This window comes from Ambystoma mexicanum, chromosome 5p (assembly GCF_040938575.1).
Source record: "Ambystoma mexicanum isolate Mex_15411 chromosome 5p, UKY_AmexF1_1, whole genome shotgun sequence".
Classification (NCBI taxonomy): domain Eukaryota; kingdom Metazoa; phylum Chordata; class Amphibia; order Caudata; family Ambystomatidae; genus Ambystoma; species Ambystoma mexicanum.
In genome coordinates this window covers 458,987,732-459,000,654 of record NC_090930.1, presented here as the reverse complement: position 1 = coordinate 459,000,654, position 12,923 = coordinate 458,987,732, and the positions used below count along the sequence as shown (strand labels likewise).

The following is a 12,923-nucleotide window of genomic DNA, read 5'->3' as shown; positions in this document are numbered from 1 at the left end:
GATGAGCGGTCAAAAGTCAAGTCGCGAGGGGGGCTTTGTGGGATGTATTAACCCACTTATGCTCTGCCCTGCGGCATCACTGTGTCCTGGTGGTGCCAGAATCATTAAAATGGCCGCAAAACCCCTGTGCACGCCAAAACCTATGGAATTTGCGCTCTACAAAGTACAGAAAGATGACTGCCAAATCTACCATGCGTGTTGTCATTGGTGGAACAGAGACCTCACTACTGAAACATGTCATTGGGCTACCCAACCAGTAAAAACGGAGACTGCAGGAAAAGCAGTGCTTGCTGAAAGAAATCCGGAATCTTGTTTTTAAATCTTTTCTTGCTGAAAATACAGAATGCTGGTGCAAAACACCCAAAAACATCCAATCTTTTTGCTTGGTGTCACATTTTAATGAATTCAATATCCTGGAAAGCTGAATTGGTCATCAAAACACTCACAGCACAAGTTTGCCTGCCTGTGGGATCTGTCAAAATCTGGGCTCAGTACAAGCGGCCGCCTGAATGACTGTTTCAGAAGCCTGTATTAAACCTGTAAACTTGTACCATTCATATCTAATGTCTGAAATCTAAGTGACCTGTTATCAAGAGGAACCTAGGTTGTAACTACTTAAACTTCATGGTTTAGAGTCTGGAATCAGTGTTCTAGCTGCTCGTTTTAAAATTACAAGTTTATTTAAACAAAGAAAATTGCAACAAAATTACATTTCAATTAAGCCTGACTCCAAGCCAAAACCAGTAGAACCACTTCCCCCCACAGTGCCAGGCACCTCCCTTCTGCTCTCTAGACCATGAACTCACACCCTTGTGTTGATTAAGAGGGGAGGGGAACTTGGGCTGCTGTGGAAAGAGCACAATGTACTTCCCCCAAGGCATGGAGATGCTAATCAGGAAGGATTGTAAATGGCCTCTGCCAGAAGGAGATTACTTCTGAGATGCAAGAAGGAGAAGGAGGTGGGAACAGACAACTTTTGTTGATTCACAATGGACAAAAAGCATTGTCTAAAAAGACTGATAATTCATTGTGTACGATTGTAAAAAATATGGAAACCCCAGACTTCTGAACCTAATTTTTGGCTGCACATTTTAAGAGGAGCCAGAACTCCGTGCTATGTTCTGGGAAGCAGCTGTAGAAATTGTGGTTTTATACCAAATGTAATTATGTCAAAAGCATGAAACTTCACACGCTTATGCCCAGGTACAATGCGCACAGTTGTACACATTTTTGGATAAACTACATATTGTGTTCCGGCCCAAAAGGGCAGAATTCTGTCAAAAGCTGACTCAAGATCCTACAATGACGGGGCTTGGAAGAGCATTTGCTCCACAAAATATGTGATCTAGATATGTTATTGTTAGAAAGTTTGCAACATTGTAAATATGTATTATACTAAAAGTAGATTTCATGTTCAAAAGCCAAGGGGAGGATCCTCTGACTCATAAACCCACACCATCATGGGGACCCCCTGTTTTCTCCTCCAATCAAGGGAGAGGGGAGATTCTAACCTATAGCCAACCTAGGGGGAGCGCTTAGGATAATCCAGCATACGCACCCCTTTACCAAATGCATAAATAGAGAAAGCTGAGGACTTAGAAAGAGACACAGATTCACCCACTACCCCGATCCTGGCGAAGTACCCTGACGGAGATCCATCAATATTCCTTGCTCCAGACTCCAGAAACTTTGCAAGCAGAAAGGCCAATTCCATTAGTTGAACCATTTTCAACTAGGCCTTGAATTTCCAGAACTAGAATTCCACCACCAAAGGGGAACATCAAAGGAAACAGCCAGGCTGTGCTGTAACTGCCTGCCTGCCAAATGATTATCTGCAGAACCAGGGCAGATTAAACCCAATCCTGTGCTGTGCGGTGACCAGAATGCCTTGCTGATTGCAGAACCGGTCCAGTCCGGTGTGCTCTGCAGTCTGATCCCTGACCAGAATCCCTGATGGTTCCATTCAAACCTATCTAGTGAGTATCCATAGTATAGGACTGTCACTAGCCTATGTACTGTCCAAAGCAATCCCTATCTAAATCCATCCTATCTTGTATTCAGAACTGCATTGTTAGAATTATTTTGAATTGCCTGAACTCTTTATCTTATCCCTACTATCTTCCTTCTGTACTAGTATTGTCAAACATATCTTTGCACTGATATATTTCATCTGAAGAAGGCAAGCTCCTCAGCAGGCAAAAACTTGATCCAGAGGTGTCCTGGTCTAGTGGCTGTGCTCCCGTTTAGTATTTGCTTCTTCATAGTCTGACCCTATTGTAAAGAAATCCTGTTTGTCTTTTGAAAACGCATCCCTGTTTTTCCCATTCTCAGAAAAACGACCTCCAAAAAAAGTCCATAACATCTTCAAATGTTATGCTAGAAACTTTAAATGTCTGCTTGTAGCTAGCGTCCACAGCTTTCCATAGAACCAACAACCGCATCTCAAATCTCTATAGTTCTCCCACGATTGGCAACAGTTTGCCACCAATTTTGTCTTAGGAAATTTCTATAACGTGTAAAATAGCTTTTCATTGCACCCAACCTCAAATTTCAGTTTGCACATTGCTTACTGGCGTCAAATCATTGCTAGTGTTTGTCTGCAACCATATAAAGCGGCTCCCATTAGAATTTAAACAATGTCAGTGATTTAGCCCATATTTAGTGTTTTACCCATTCCATTCTAAGACAACTTTAAAACCAGTTTGACAGTTTGCCAATCAATTCTGTTTCTCTCTTGTGTTTGCTGGGGGAAATTGGGATTGATACATTTGCTTGAATTCTGCATTCCTGAAACCTGTTCTCTCTCCTCCTATCTCTCTACATTGCATATTTGGGGGTTGAGGAGTGTGCAGTGGGAAAGAGTAACTACATTGCTATTTGATTCGAACACACACCCACAAACGTATTATTGCTGCATGCATTGTTTTTTGCTCATTATTACTCCTTGTGATTAAAGAGATTGCTTTGTGTGACATCACCCCATTGATGATCATTGTATAACCATTAAACATAGTGTGATTATATTGTGAACTACATAAATAAATAAATATTTTAACTTTGCAAACCAGCTTGATTCCTGGTTCAGTGTTACCGGGGGGGGGTTCCAAGGGAGGGGCGTGATATAACTTTTAGACACAAATAAATAAGGATTTCAGTTGTGCATTACACGCTAGGCGTTGATTTATGTGAAGTGCCAGATTAAAATCACTTACACACGTGACTTACCCGCCGGCATAAATGTGCCAAGCAGGAAGGCTGCACAGCTGATTCCGAAGGTGATGCTAGGTCACTGGCCGCTTTTTTAAAAAATGATTTGCTGCTAAATAAATAGTTTATATCCCATACTCAAAACATCCCTTGTTGTTGTTATGGTTGTTGGCTTTTAATTTTTGTGCAGCGCTCTCCTCATTGTTGGTGAGGGAGTCTTTCCTCACTTTCCGCCTAAAGGACTGGCACGTGCCTTACCCGCCACCATAAATGTGCCAGTAGATAAGACAGTGCAGCGGGTGAGCACAGCAGACACGCCTTTTATGTGCTGGCTGCATGTAAATAGCAAACCCGGCAGTGCTCATCCGTGCTCAGGAGGGGCCATGGTCTGCTGCTGACTTTACAACTTCTCACAAACATGGGGTAAGTCAATACTATCGGGATAGTCTTTTTTGGCACTGACTCCTCTAAATACTGCATTACCTCTAGTTTTTTACCAGCCCTCTTCTTCAGAAGTGCCTGCTCCTTGTCTATCAGGAGATTATACATATTGTTTTCTTGCAAATGCACATTCTTTGGTGGTTCATGCTGCACCATGTAATGACTTGCATGTGGATCATTCACACAATCTTTTCTTTGGTACTGAAACCTGGTTTACAGACTCTTCTGGTCCCGATATAGTGCATCTCTTTCCAGATAATTATCATATTGTTCATGTGGATCATATTCCCCCCAATCCCGGGGAGGTGGGTTTTGCTATTATTCATAAATCATATATATAATTATCTGTTTTCCCTCTGATACATACAAGAAAAATTTAAGCTCTGCTTGTTCGCTGCACACTATCTACACACATAATAGTAGTTTATTGCACTCCATAATATGATTCTCTTTTTGGGCCCTTATTCATGGATTTGGTTTCAGACTTGCATCAGACATGTACTAGCCTGCTGATTGTTGGTGATTTTAACCTGGGTTCTAAACATCAGACCAGGTCATCTTTAGTGCCTTATCTGACGGTTTAGAGGACTTTGGTTATGCCCAATTAATTCATGATCCTACACATCAAAATGGCAGTATGCTTGACCTTGTTTTCTCTAATCCCTTGTTTGTGGTGATCTATCCTATATTTCCCATCATCTGGTCGGACCACCATGTAGTCCCTTTTAATATTCAAGCACAGGTGGCTCCATCAGTATCCATCTCTGGAAATTCCTAGACGTAACTGGCGTGCAGTGAATAAGGACCATCTGGCTGCATGGTTTATGGCTAAGGGGGATTAAGCCCTGACAGGTGAACTGACTGCACTTATACAAGAAGTTGCCCTGTGTGCTAATGAGGTTGCCCCGATTTGTCTGGTTAAATCTCAAAAACATCAGTCACAACCGTGGTTCTCAGATGATGCCAGGACTTTGCGGTTAAAGTGCAGACAGGCTGAGCGTCAGTGAAACATGGGCTTTCTATCGGTTGATAGGATAGAATGTTGCACTACATCTTCTGTTTACTGTGGTGCTGAGGCCAAATGCACCTTTTATCAGAAGAGGGTTGCAAGTGCTTCTAATCAACCTAAGGAATTATTCTCTCAGGCACGCTCCCTTTCTTCCTCTGCTAATTCTTCTACTGTGGTTCCCTTTCAAGCTCTTTGTGATTGTCAGTCTTTTTTTTTTGTTGTTCAGAAAATTACTGATATTCGGGCAGGTACATCTGCCTCTGTGCTCATTGAGAATATTTCTAATCATGAAATAGCTACACACTACTGGTCTGTCATTCCTGTTGTTTCAGATGAAGATATTCTCCAAGCCACTATGAAACTTAACGGCATCTCCTTTGAACCTTCTCTATTTGAACATCTGGAAGAAAATCATGCCTATGATTGTTGCTTGAGTCACTAAGGTGGTAAATTGCTCATGTACCTCCAGTTTGATCCATATGGAGCTGAAACAGGGACTGGTGTTTCCCCTTCTTAAAAAAACCTTCTTTGGATCCTGCTAATTTTTGACCTATCTCTCGTCTATCATTGCCTATGAAACTTATTGAGTCTTTAATCTCTCCTTTACTTAGCCAGTTCCTGGAAGACAGTGTTTTTCAGTCCGTTTCAGTCTGGCTTTCATCCAGGCCTGGGTACAGAGAGTGTCCATGTCTCGGCCCTGGTTGATCTGGTGCGGCTGTCCGATCAGTGTGGAGTTGGGGCCTTGGTCCTATTAGATCTGTCGGCAGCATTCAACACTGTTGACCACCCCATTCAGTTGCACTGCCTCGTCCAAATTAGCATTGCCGGCTCTGTGCTATGGTATGGTATGATAATGTTTATTATATATTCAAAGTGCTCAAGTGCTGGCATGGTTTTCTTCTTTATTGTCTGATAGGACACAGATATTCTCTCTTTTTCCTTTTCGCTTAGTTTCTATTTCTCTTTCTTGTGCGGTACCACTCTCCCATTCTCTTCATTGTATACATGCAACCTTTATTGGGCCTCCTCCACTCCCATGGCTTCCAATGCTATACATATGCAGATGACACACAGTTTCGATATACTGATATATCATCACAGTGCAGGAGTTGTCTGGGGGCTGTAGCAGTGTTGGATGGCCTCGAATTGGCTTTAATTTAATCAGGAAAAACAGAAGTCCTTGTGGCTGGTCCGCCGTCTACAACTGCCCTGTGGACCACCTCTTTCTGGCCTTCTACACTTGGACCCTTTCCTACACCTGTGTTGTTGTGTGGGTCCTGGAGTGAAGTTGTCCTCCTCCATCTATATGGCAGCTCATATTGGAGCAACCTGTCAGGCAGGTTATTTTCAGTTGAAAATATTACGGAAGGTCCTTCCTTTTCTTCCCAAGCATTTTCATCGCCCGGTGGTTGCCTCCCTGGCTGTGAGTCGCCTTGATTATTGCAACTCATTGTATCTGGCACAGCTTTGTATTTAATTGAACGTCTACAGTGACTTCAAAATCTGGCAGCTCGAGTAGCCACTGCATCTCCTTATGGTAAGCATGTTATGCCCATTTTGCGGACTAGTCATTGGCTCCCTGTGAGCAAATGCATTTAGTTTAGATCTCTCTGTGTGGTTCATTGGGCTGTTTATGGTCAGAGCGGAATTTCTTAGAGCCAAATTTCAGGTTTATGTCCCTAAGCGGGCACTTTGTTCGCAGGATGGCTTTCTCCTTGTTGTTCTATGGTATAACCTTGTTAGAAATGGCAGCTGCACTTTCTCAGTAGCGGCAGCCAAGCTGTGGAACTCCTTGCCACATGTTAGAGTCCTGAAAAACCATCTTTCGTTCAGGCGTGTGTTAAAAACTCTTTTATTTTAGTGTCCTCCATGTATCACCTCTTTAATCAGATAAATAGCGCCGAGATGCCTCTGGCGAATGTGTGCTTTAAAAATGTAATAACATAACATCTCTTGCATGATTCTGTGTGGTGAAAGGCAAATGACATTCCAGCCAAATGTTTCTGTCTTGGTACTGGAGATGCACAGATGGTGTAATGTAATGTAATCGTCATTTGTATTGTGCCTTTTCCCGCTGGTATGGCCTCAAAGCGCTGTCGAGGACCGAAGCCCAAAGTATGCGAAATTCGTCCGAGGTGTTTAGAATGCATGTGTGCATTTTACCCAATGCAAAGGTAGGTAGTGGTGGCAAATCCCCTGCTAGCTACCCATGTGGAGCTGGCATGTGGATGGGTACTGTAAGGTAGTCTGGAGAGTATGTGAGTGCAGGAGACACAATATGTGTGCCGCTAGACTCAATTTCTATCTTGTATTCTAGCAGAAGCGTGCTGGTGGGTAGACGTGCCTTCGGCTCTCTTCCATGAGCATGGATTGTGATAGGTACTCCTGTGTCCTGGCTTGTTTCTCGGTTTCGTGGATGCAACTGAATTTAGAAGGGAGTGAATTCAAAGCACGGCTAAATTCTATACAGTGGCAATATGCAAAACACAGCTGAAATATGTACAGTGGCTATACTAAAAAATGTAGCTTAATTTAGAACAGGGCTATAATCCCAATGCAGCTAGATTTAGAAGGGGTGGGTTCAAAGCTTTGTTTAATTCTATCCAGTGGCTATACTCAAAAAGCAGCTAAATGTAACACTGTGGCTGTGCTGGAAATGCAGCTGAATGTAGGTGGTGGAAAATTCAAGGCAAGGCTAAATTCTACCGAGTGGCTATATTGAATATGCAGCTACGTGTAAAACACTGGCTATAATCTCAATATAGTTAGATTTAGTGTGTGCAGGAGCATTTGTGACTCTGTAGTGGATGGAGGTTGAATTAGCCTCATGGACCATGATTTGTATTCGTCAAGAGTGGGGCATTGCAGTTCCACCGAAAACAGGTAAACAATGATAACAAGAATGAGAAATTTTTGATTTATTGATTAAAATCCCCATAAATAATAGTGGATTTATATGCCAGGTAAAAGAGTTCTGATGGCAATAAAAGGGGTTGGAGTTCAACGTTAAACAATGATGAGAACACCAACGTTTGACTACAGAATAAAATCCCAAAAAAGAATAATGGGTTTAAAGGCCAGGTAAATGAGTTCTGATAACAATTGAACTTCCAAAAACAGTACACTAGGCACTGGTCGAAGTGTACAAAAAGAAGTAGTGGAACTATGTTCCCTGCTGGCCTGTCACTGCGCCCCTACAACATCATTGCCACACCCCCTTCCATACGCCATACCAACCCCTAAACAAATGGCCCTGCTGTTGGAGGGAACGTTCAGTGCAGTTCACTGAAAGTGCAAGTTTCAACTTCTTCCTACACTTTTATTTTAAAACAAATTCTTTCTGAAACAGTTTCTTTTTAAAATAACTGTATAGGAACAGTAAAACTTAATATTAAATGTAGAGGGGCACCACTCACAACCACTCCCACCCACTTTGACCACTGACACTATGCTCTTTTAATTACTGATGGCAGAACGTCTTGTCCTAGAGCTTTTTAGAGAAAGAGAATGTACTGTCAGTATTGCATTTGGCTCAAATACTATTTTGTTTCGTAAACAGGCTGTTATGCCTCACTAAAACACTAGTTAAATTAAACACTCAAGAAGCAAAAACATTTAAATGAAGATAGAGATAAAGCAGTATATTCACTTTATCTGGGACTACAAAGGTGTAAAAATCAAAGCGGAGCACAATCCGGGGTTTGCGAGATGACTGCATTATTTGGTCTCCGGCAGCAACAAGCATAAGCTCCCAGTAGGGGGTTCTTGCTTGATTACTTCCATGAGAGCAAAGTTAACAGAAACACACAAAGCTGGTCCAGTTTGGAAAATGGATGCCTCTGAGTCCTTGAAAATCAGGACTTTGAGTCTAATTTGCAGAATATGTATAAAATAAAAACGTTACTATACTTTTTTTTTATTATGGACACTGTTTTTAAAGCATAACATTTTTGAGAGAACTTCCCCATTAATGTAAGGAATGTAACACATTAAAATGGGCATTCTTCCTAGTTGTCCTTTAAAAAGACAAGTCTCCTATCACTTTAATTAGGATCAGTAGACCATCACCTGTAGTGATATAAAAGGGTGCCCCAGTTTACCACTGCAAGGAAGCAAACAGAGTCAAACTATGAAAAGCTGTGCAAAAGAGAAAATTGGAAAAAGACCACAAATGAATCAATTTTGATTCCAGAGGCTGTGAAACCAAGGTACATGTATACCTCTTTATTGTCTCACATTACTTGCATTCTTGAAACTGGAAAAAAGAAAGTACTATGCAAACAACAACATTTTAATTGATCATCCCCCATAGGTCTCCAAAGATTGCTGAACTCTCTTTCTGAATATATGACTTAGAAATCCACTCATCCAACACAAAACGTGTTATCTACAATCCAACTGGTGCATTTAAATGGTTTATTCATGATGCTTTATTAGATGTAGTTGTGAACTGAAAATACCTAGGGGTCAATATTTAAGGTAAATCATCCGTAACATTTACTAAAATTAATCTTTTGCACACATTCTTGGCTCTTGTTACTCAAATGAAAGATGATACATACAAAATACGGTGTTTATCGCCCTGCATCTCATTAGATTTCATACATGGAAAATTGTGCCTTATTTACCTTATGGAAGTGAAACATACTCAACCTCGATCAAATGCGACAAGGTGTGGCAAACTCTATGGAGACAGGTTCTTAATGTGCCTAAGGGCTTACCTATTTCCATCATCCATGCTGAGTGGAGCTGAATTCATTGCAAATGTCCACTGATTGGAAATTTCTGTCTTTACACTAAGACACTATACCCTCCCTCCACTTCTGTCTTTAATATGTTAGCCGAAATAAAGGAAACACTGTCTTGGACTGTGCTAAATAATGCTTAAAATGTACTTCAACATCTAGGCCATATTGAAATCCACTTGGTTGAAGTATTTTGCAAAATTAAAAATTAAAGGGAGCTTAAACAGTTAGATATGTTCTATACTAAAATCCTTAAGTATGAAATAGAAGCTGTACAGATTTGCACATGTAGAAGAATAATTTTTGGGCAACATTCCATTAAATCTTGTATAATCATTTAACAGAAAATGGTGAATTAACTTTTTAAGATTTAGTTTTAATTTGCAACTGACTTAGGATATTATTGATTCTAAATCAAAGGTTTCTACAATCTCCAAAGTTTGCAGTTTCTGTAATGATGAATTATCTACAGAAACCCTACAACATGTTGTTATGATTTGCCCTGCTCTATACTCCAAACATGCATTACATTTCTAGAAATGTGTAGAGATGTTTAAACATATGTCTCCGGATTCCATTTGGAATCTTATTATATGTGGCAAACTTCTTGGAGCATTGTAGAATTGCATTTTCTAGCAGACACATTAGCATTTTAGACACATATACAATTTATGTTTTCTGTACATTTTAATCAGATTTATTGTCTACACCTGGAAGTCAATAATTTGAATTTAATTTGAATTTGTACTTTTTATTTAGTTTCTTTTTCTTTTTTTAAGTTGTATTTAGCCACACTTTTACAGCTTTTTACAAAGATGAGAGGTTTAAAAAAGTTACAACAAGAACTGATAACAATTACATCATTACGAATGTTCAGTTCATCTACTTCATGGAATACATAAAAGAAAAAACAATTTTTTAACAATTTTTTAACACATCATTACCATACGTATGCAAATACCAAAATGATATAAGTTCAAAAGTTAAGATTAATTACGTGTAGAGAAGAAAATGTAAAGCAAACTAGCCGACATCCGCAAGCTAGAAGCCCTGGCTTTTTTAATTATTATCAATTATACAATAGGATGTGGGTAATTCCATCTGCAGAAGGGTGATCTGCTAACCAGAGCTCCCTTTCCTAAGCTCCATGCCAAAAGCATGGTGTGCACCTCAGCCCTTTTACCTCACTACCCTCATCTGCAGCACCTGCTCTACAGTGGAGCTGAACAGGTTCAGAGGACACAATTGCCCTTTTGACAGCTGCTGTGATAGGCAAGTCACTTCAACACTGAGGCTACCTTTAAGGTCTGCACCTCTGTTCTTAAAACCCCATATTTATGAGTAGTACCCTCCCGGTGGTCGTTGTACACTTTAAATATAAGCCAGACCTTAGTAATGTTACCGTAGATGAAATTGCTCATAATCATTACAGCCATATCAATCTGGTATCATCCATGCATCACCACTGTGGGCCCATCCCAGCTGTACATATTCATTTGGTGGTAGGGTAACATGTCCCTTTTTTATTATGTATACATAACCCTTACACAGATTAATAAGAATAAAAGAGGAAACAAGAAATGGATATAATCAATCACAAAAATCAATCACAATGGTAAGCTGTTCAATGCCACAATTACAATAAAACATGTATCACATATTAATAAAACATGTTTTAAATTAGAAGCTGTATTTACCATAAGTTAAACAAATTCAGTCTATATATATGTCTAATGATCCCATTTGATAGAGTGGCAGAAATTCCAGAAGCTGGCCTAACCCAAAAAGCATCAGTATTTAGCAGATCTTGATCATGCAAAAAACTTGAAAAAGGGAGCGCCTCCCTTTAATGAGACAGACACTCAGAAGGAAGCTGTCCAGGGGACAGGAATCAAAGTGCACACCGTTTCCAAAAGAGGTAGCTGCACAACAAGGTGTTGCACACCAACAGGCCATTTGGAATGGAAAGAGTGGGATTAGTGTAGAAAGAGAGCCATACATAGCTACAGCAGGATTCCACCACTGTGTTTCTTTCTGTATCTCTCTTTCCTTAATGTCTCTACCAATTGTATTAGCACAAAGCATTTTGGGTATAATGTCAGAAGGGATACACAACACAAGGCTAAGGAGTGAACCTCTCAAAACAGGCCTGCTGTAGCCCAATCACTTATGGGCTTTTGTTTTTAAAAAAAGGGTTTACTTACTCCTTCATTGATTCACTCTGGAACCTGAGAAATAATTCGTTAGACCTCTATTTGGAGAGTTGAATTTACAAATCCCTCTACCAATGAGGTGGAGGCTGAGTGTCCAACGCAAGTGCACAATCTGTTCCTACCCAATCCCAGGGCACATTGCAGATGACCTGTAGCTGCATAGCTGCAACAAGGCCTTATTGCTGTGAAGCCAGCAATAAGGCTTCACAGGACCTCATTGTGGTGGAGGACTCCTGAATGTTTGGGACAGCCTACTTTGCTTGGGAGCCCGAGAGCACAGAGTGAACTTGTCTATGAGACTTCCAAATAGCACTCACAGAATCCTGAGAGCCAAGACAGCCCATTCGCTATTTTTCATTGACGCAAACCTGTGAAACTGCTTTGAATCTGGGTTCACCACATTTTGAATTGCATGACCCGCTGGTGCTGCTTTTGGCACTCAACATAAACTTCAAACCAACGTTCTTGCAATTAAAGCCAGCTCAACACCACACTATGTCCTTGTAGAGACCGTCACCTGCTTGGCTTGAATAATTTGGTAATTGCCGGAACAAACCAATTTGAACCACAGGATTGTTGCTCATCAGTTTGAACAAGAAGTTACTGAATGTCTTGAACCGGCTCAAGCCCGAACCAACGCTTCATCGAACCACACACCGGAACATCATGGCCACTACTTATTGCTGACCTTCAACTCAAACCACTGGAGCACCACGCATCGACCCTAACCAGGGTTTACCACACATCTCAAACCAACTTTACTTCAAAACGATCCTGGTGGTCACTCCCACCTGCATCACCAAACAACACCCTTGAATCGCAATGAGTTCCACTGCATTCTAACTGACTCAATGGTAACTTGCTGCTTGGGCCAGCATGATTTGCTGCACTCAAACTAAGCTCAACTTGTCCATGTTGGACCTTGTAGATTGGTTAGGTCACTTGCAGATTTTTCATCCAAAGACATATCCTTTTCAAAGTACATTGTGGTTGTTGCCTTTCACCCATGTCTTACTACCCAGAGTGCTGCATCTTTCTATCTATTGCATATTTTGTGTTCTTTAAACACGGGTGGGTTTTGTATAGTGTTTCTATGTATTTCTTCTTGTAGATGGTGTGTTTAATTAAATGATATGTATATTTATAGAACCTTGATTGGACTTTTCCTTTATTTTGGATTGTTATACTTTGCTGTTTTGGTTGCTAATGGATCACAGTCATACCCCTCTAGATAGTTTTGCCTTCCCTTGGCCCATTTTACCACAAATGCAAAGGATCTATATCTGTTAACTGTTTCACCTTTAATAT

At 40.7% G+C, this 12,923-nt stretch overlaps 1 protein-coding gene across 1 annotated transcript in view; it reads right to left on the bottom strand.

Annotated features, from left to right (window-relative positions):
• LOC138481016 (sodium- and chloride-dependent neutral and basic amino acid transporter B(0+)-like) overlaps nucleotides 1-12,923 on the bottom strand; it is an 839,328-nt gene that overhangs the window by 599,532 nt on the left and 226,873 nt on the right. The window lies entirely within an intron of this gene.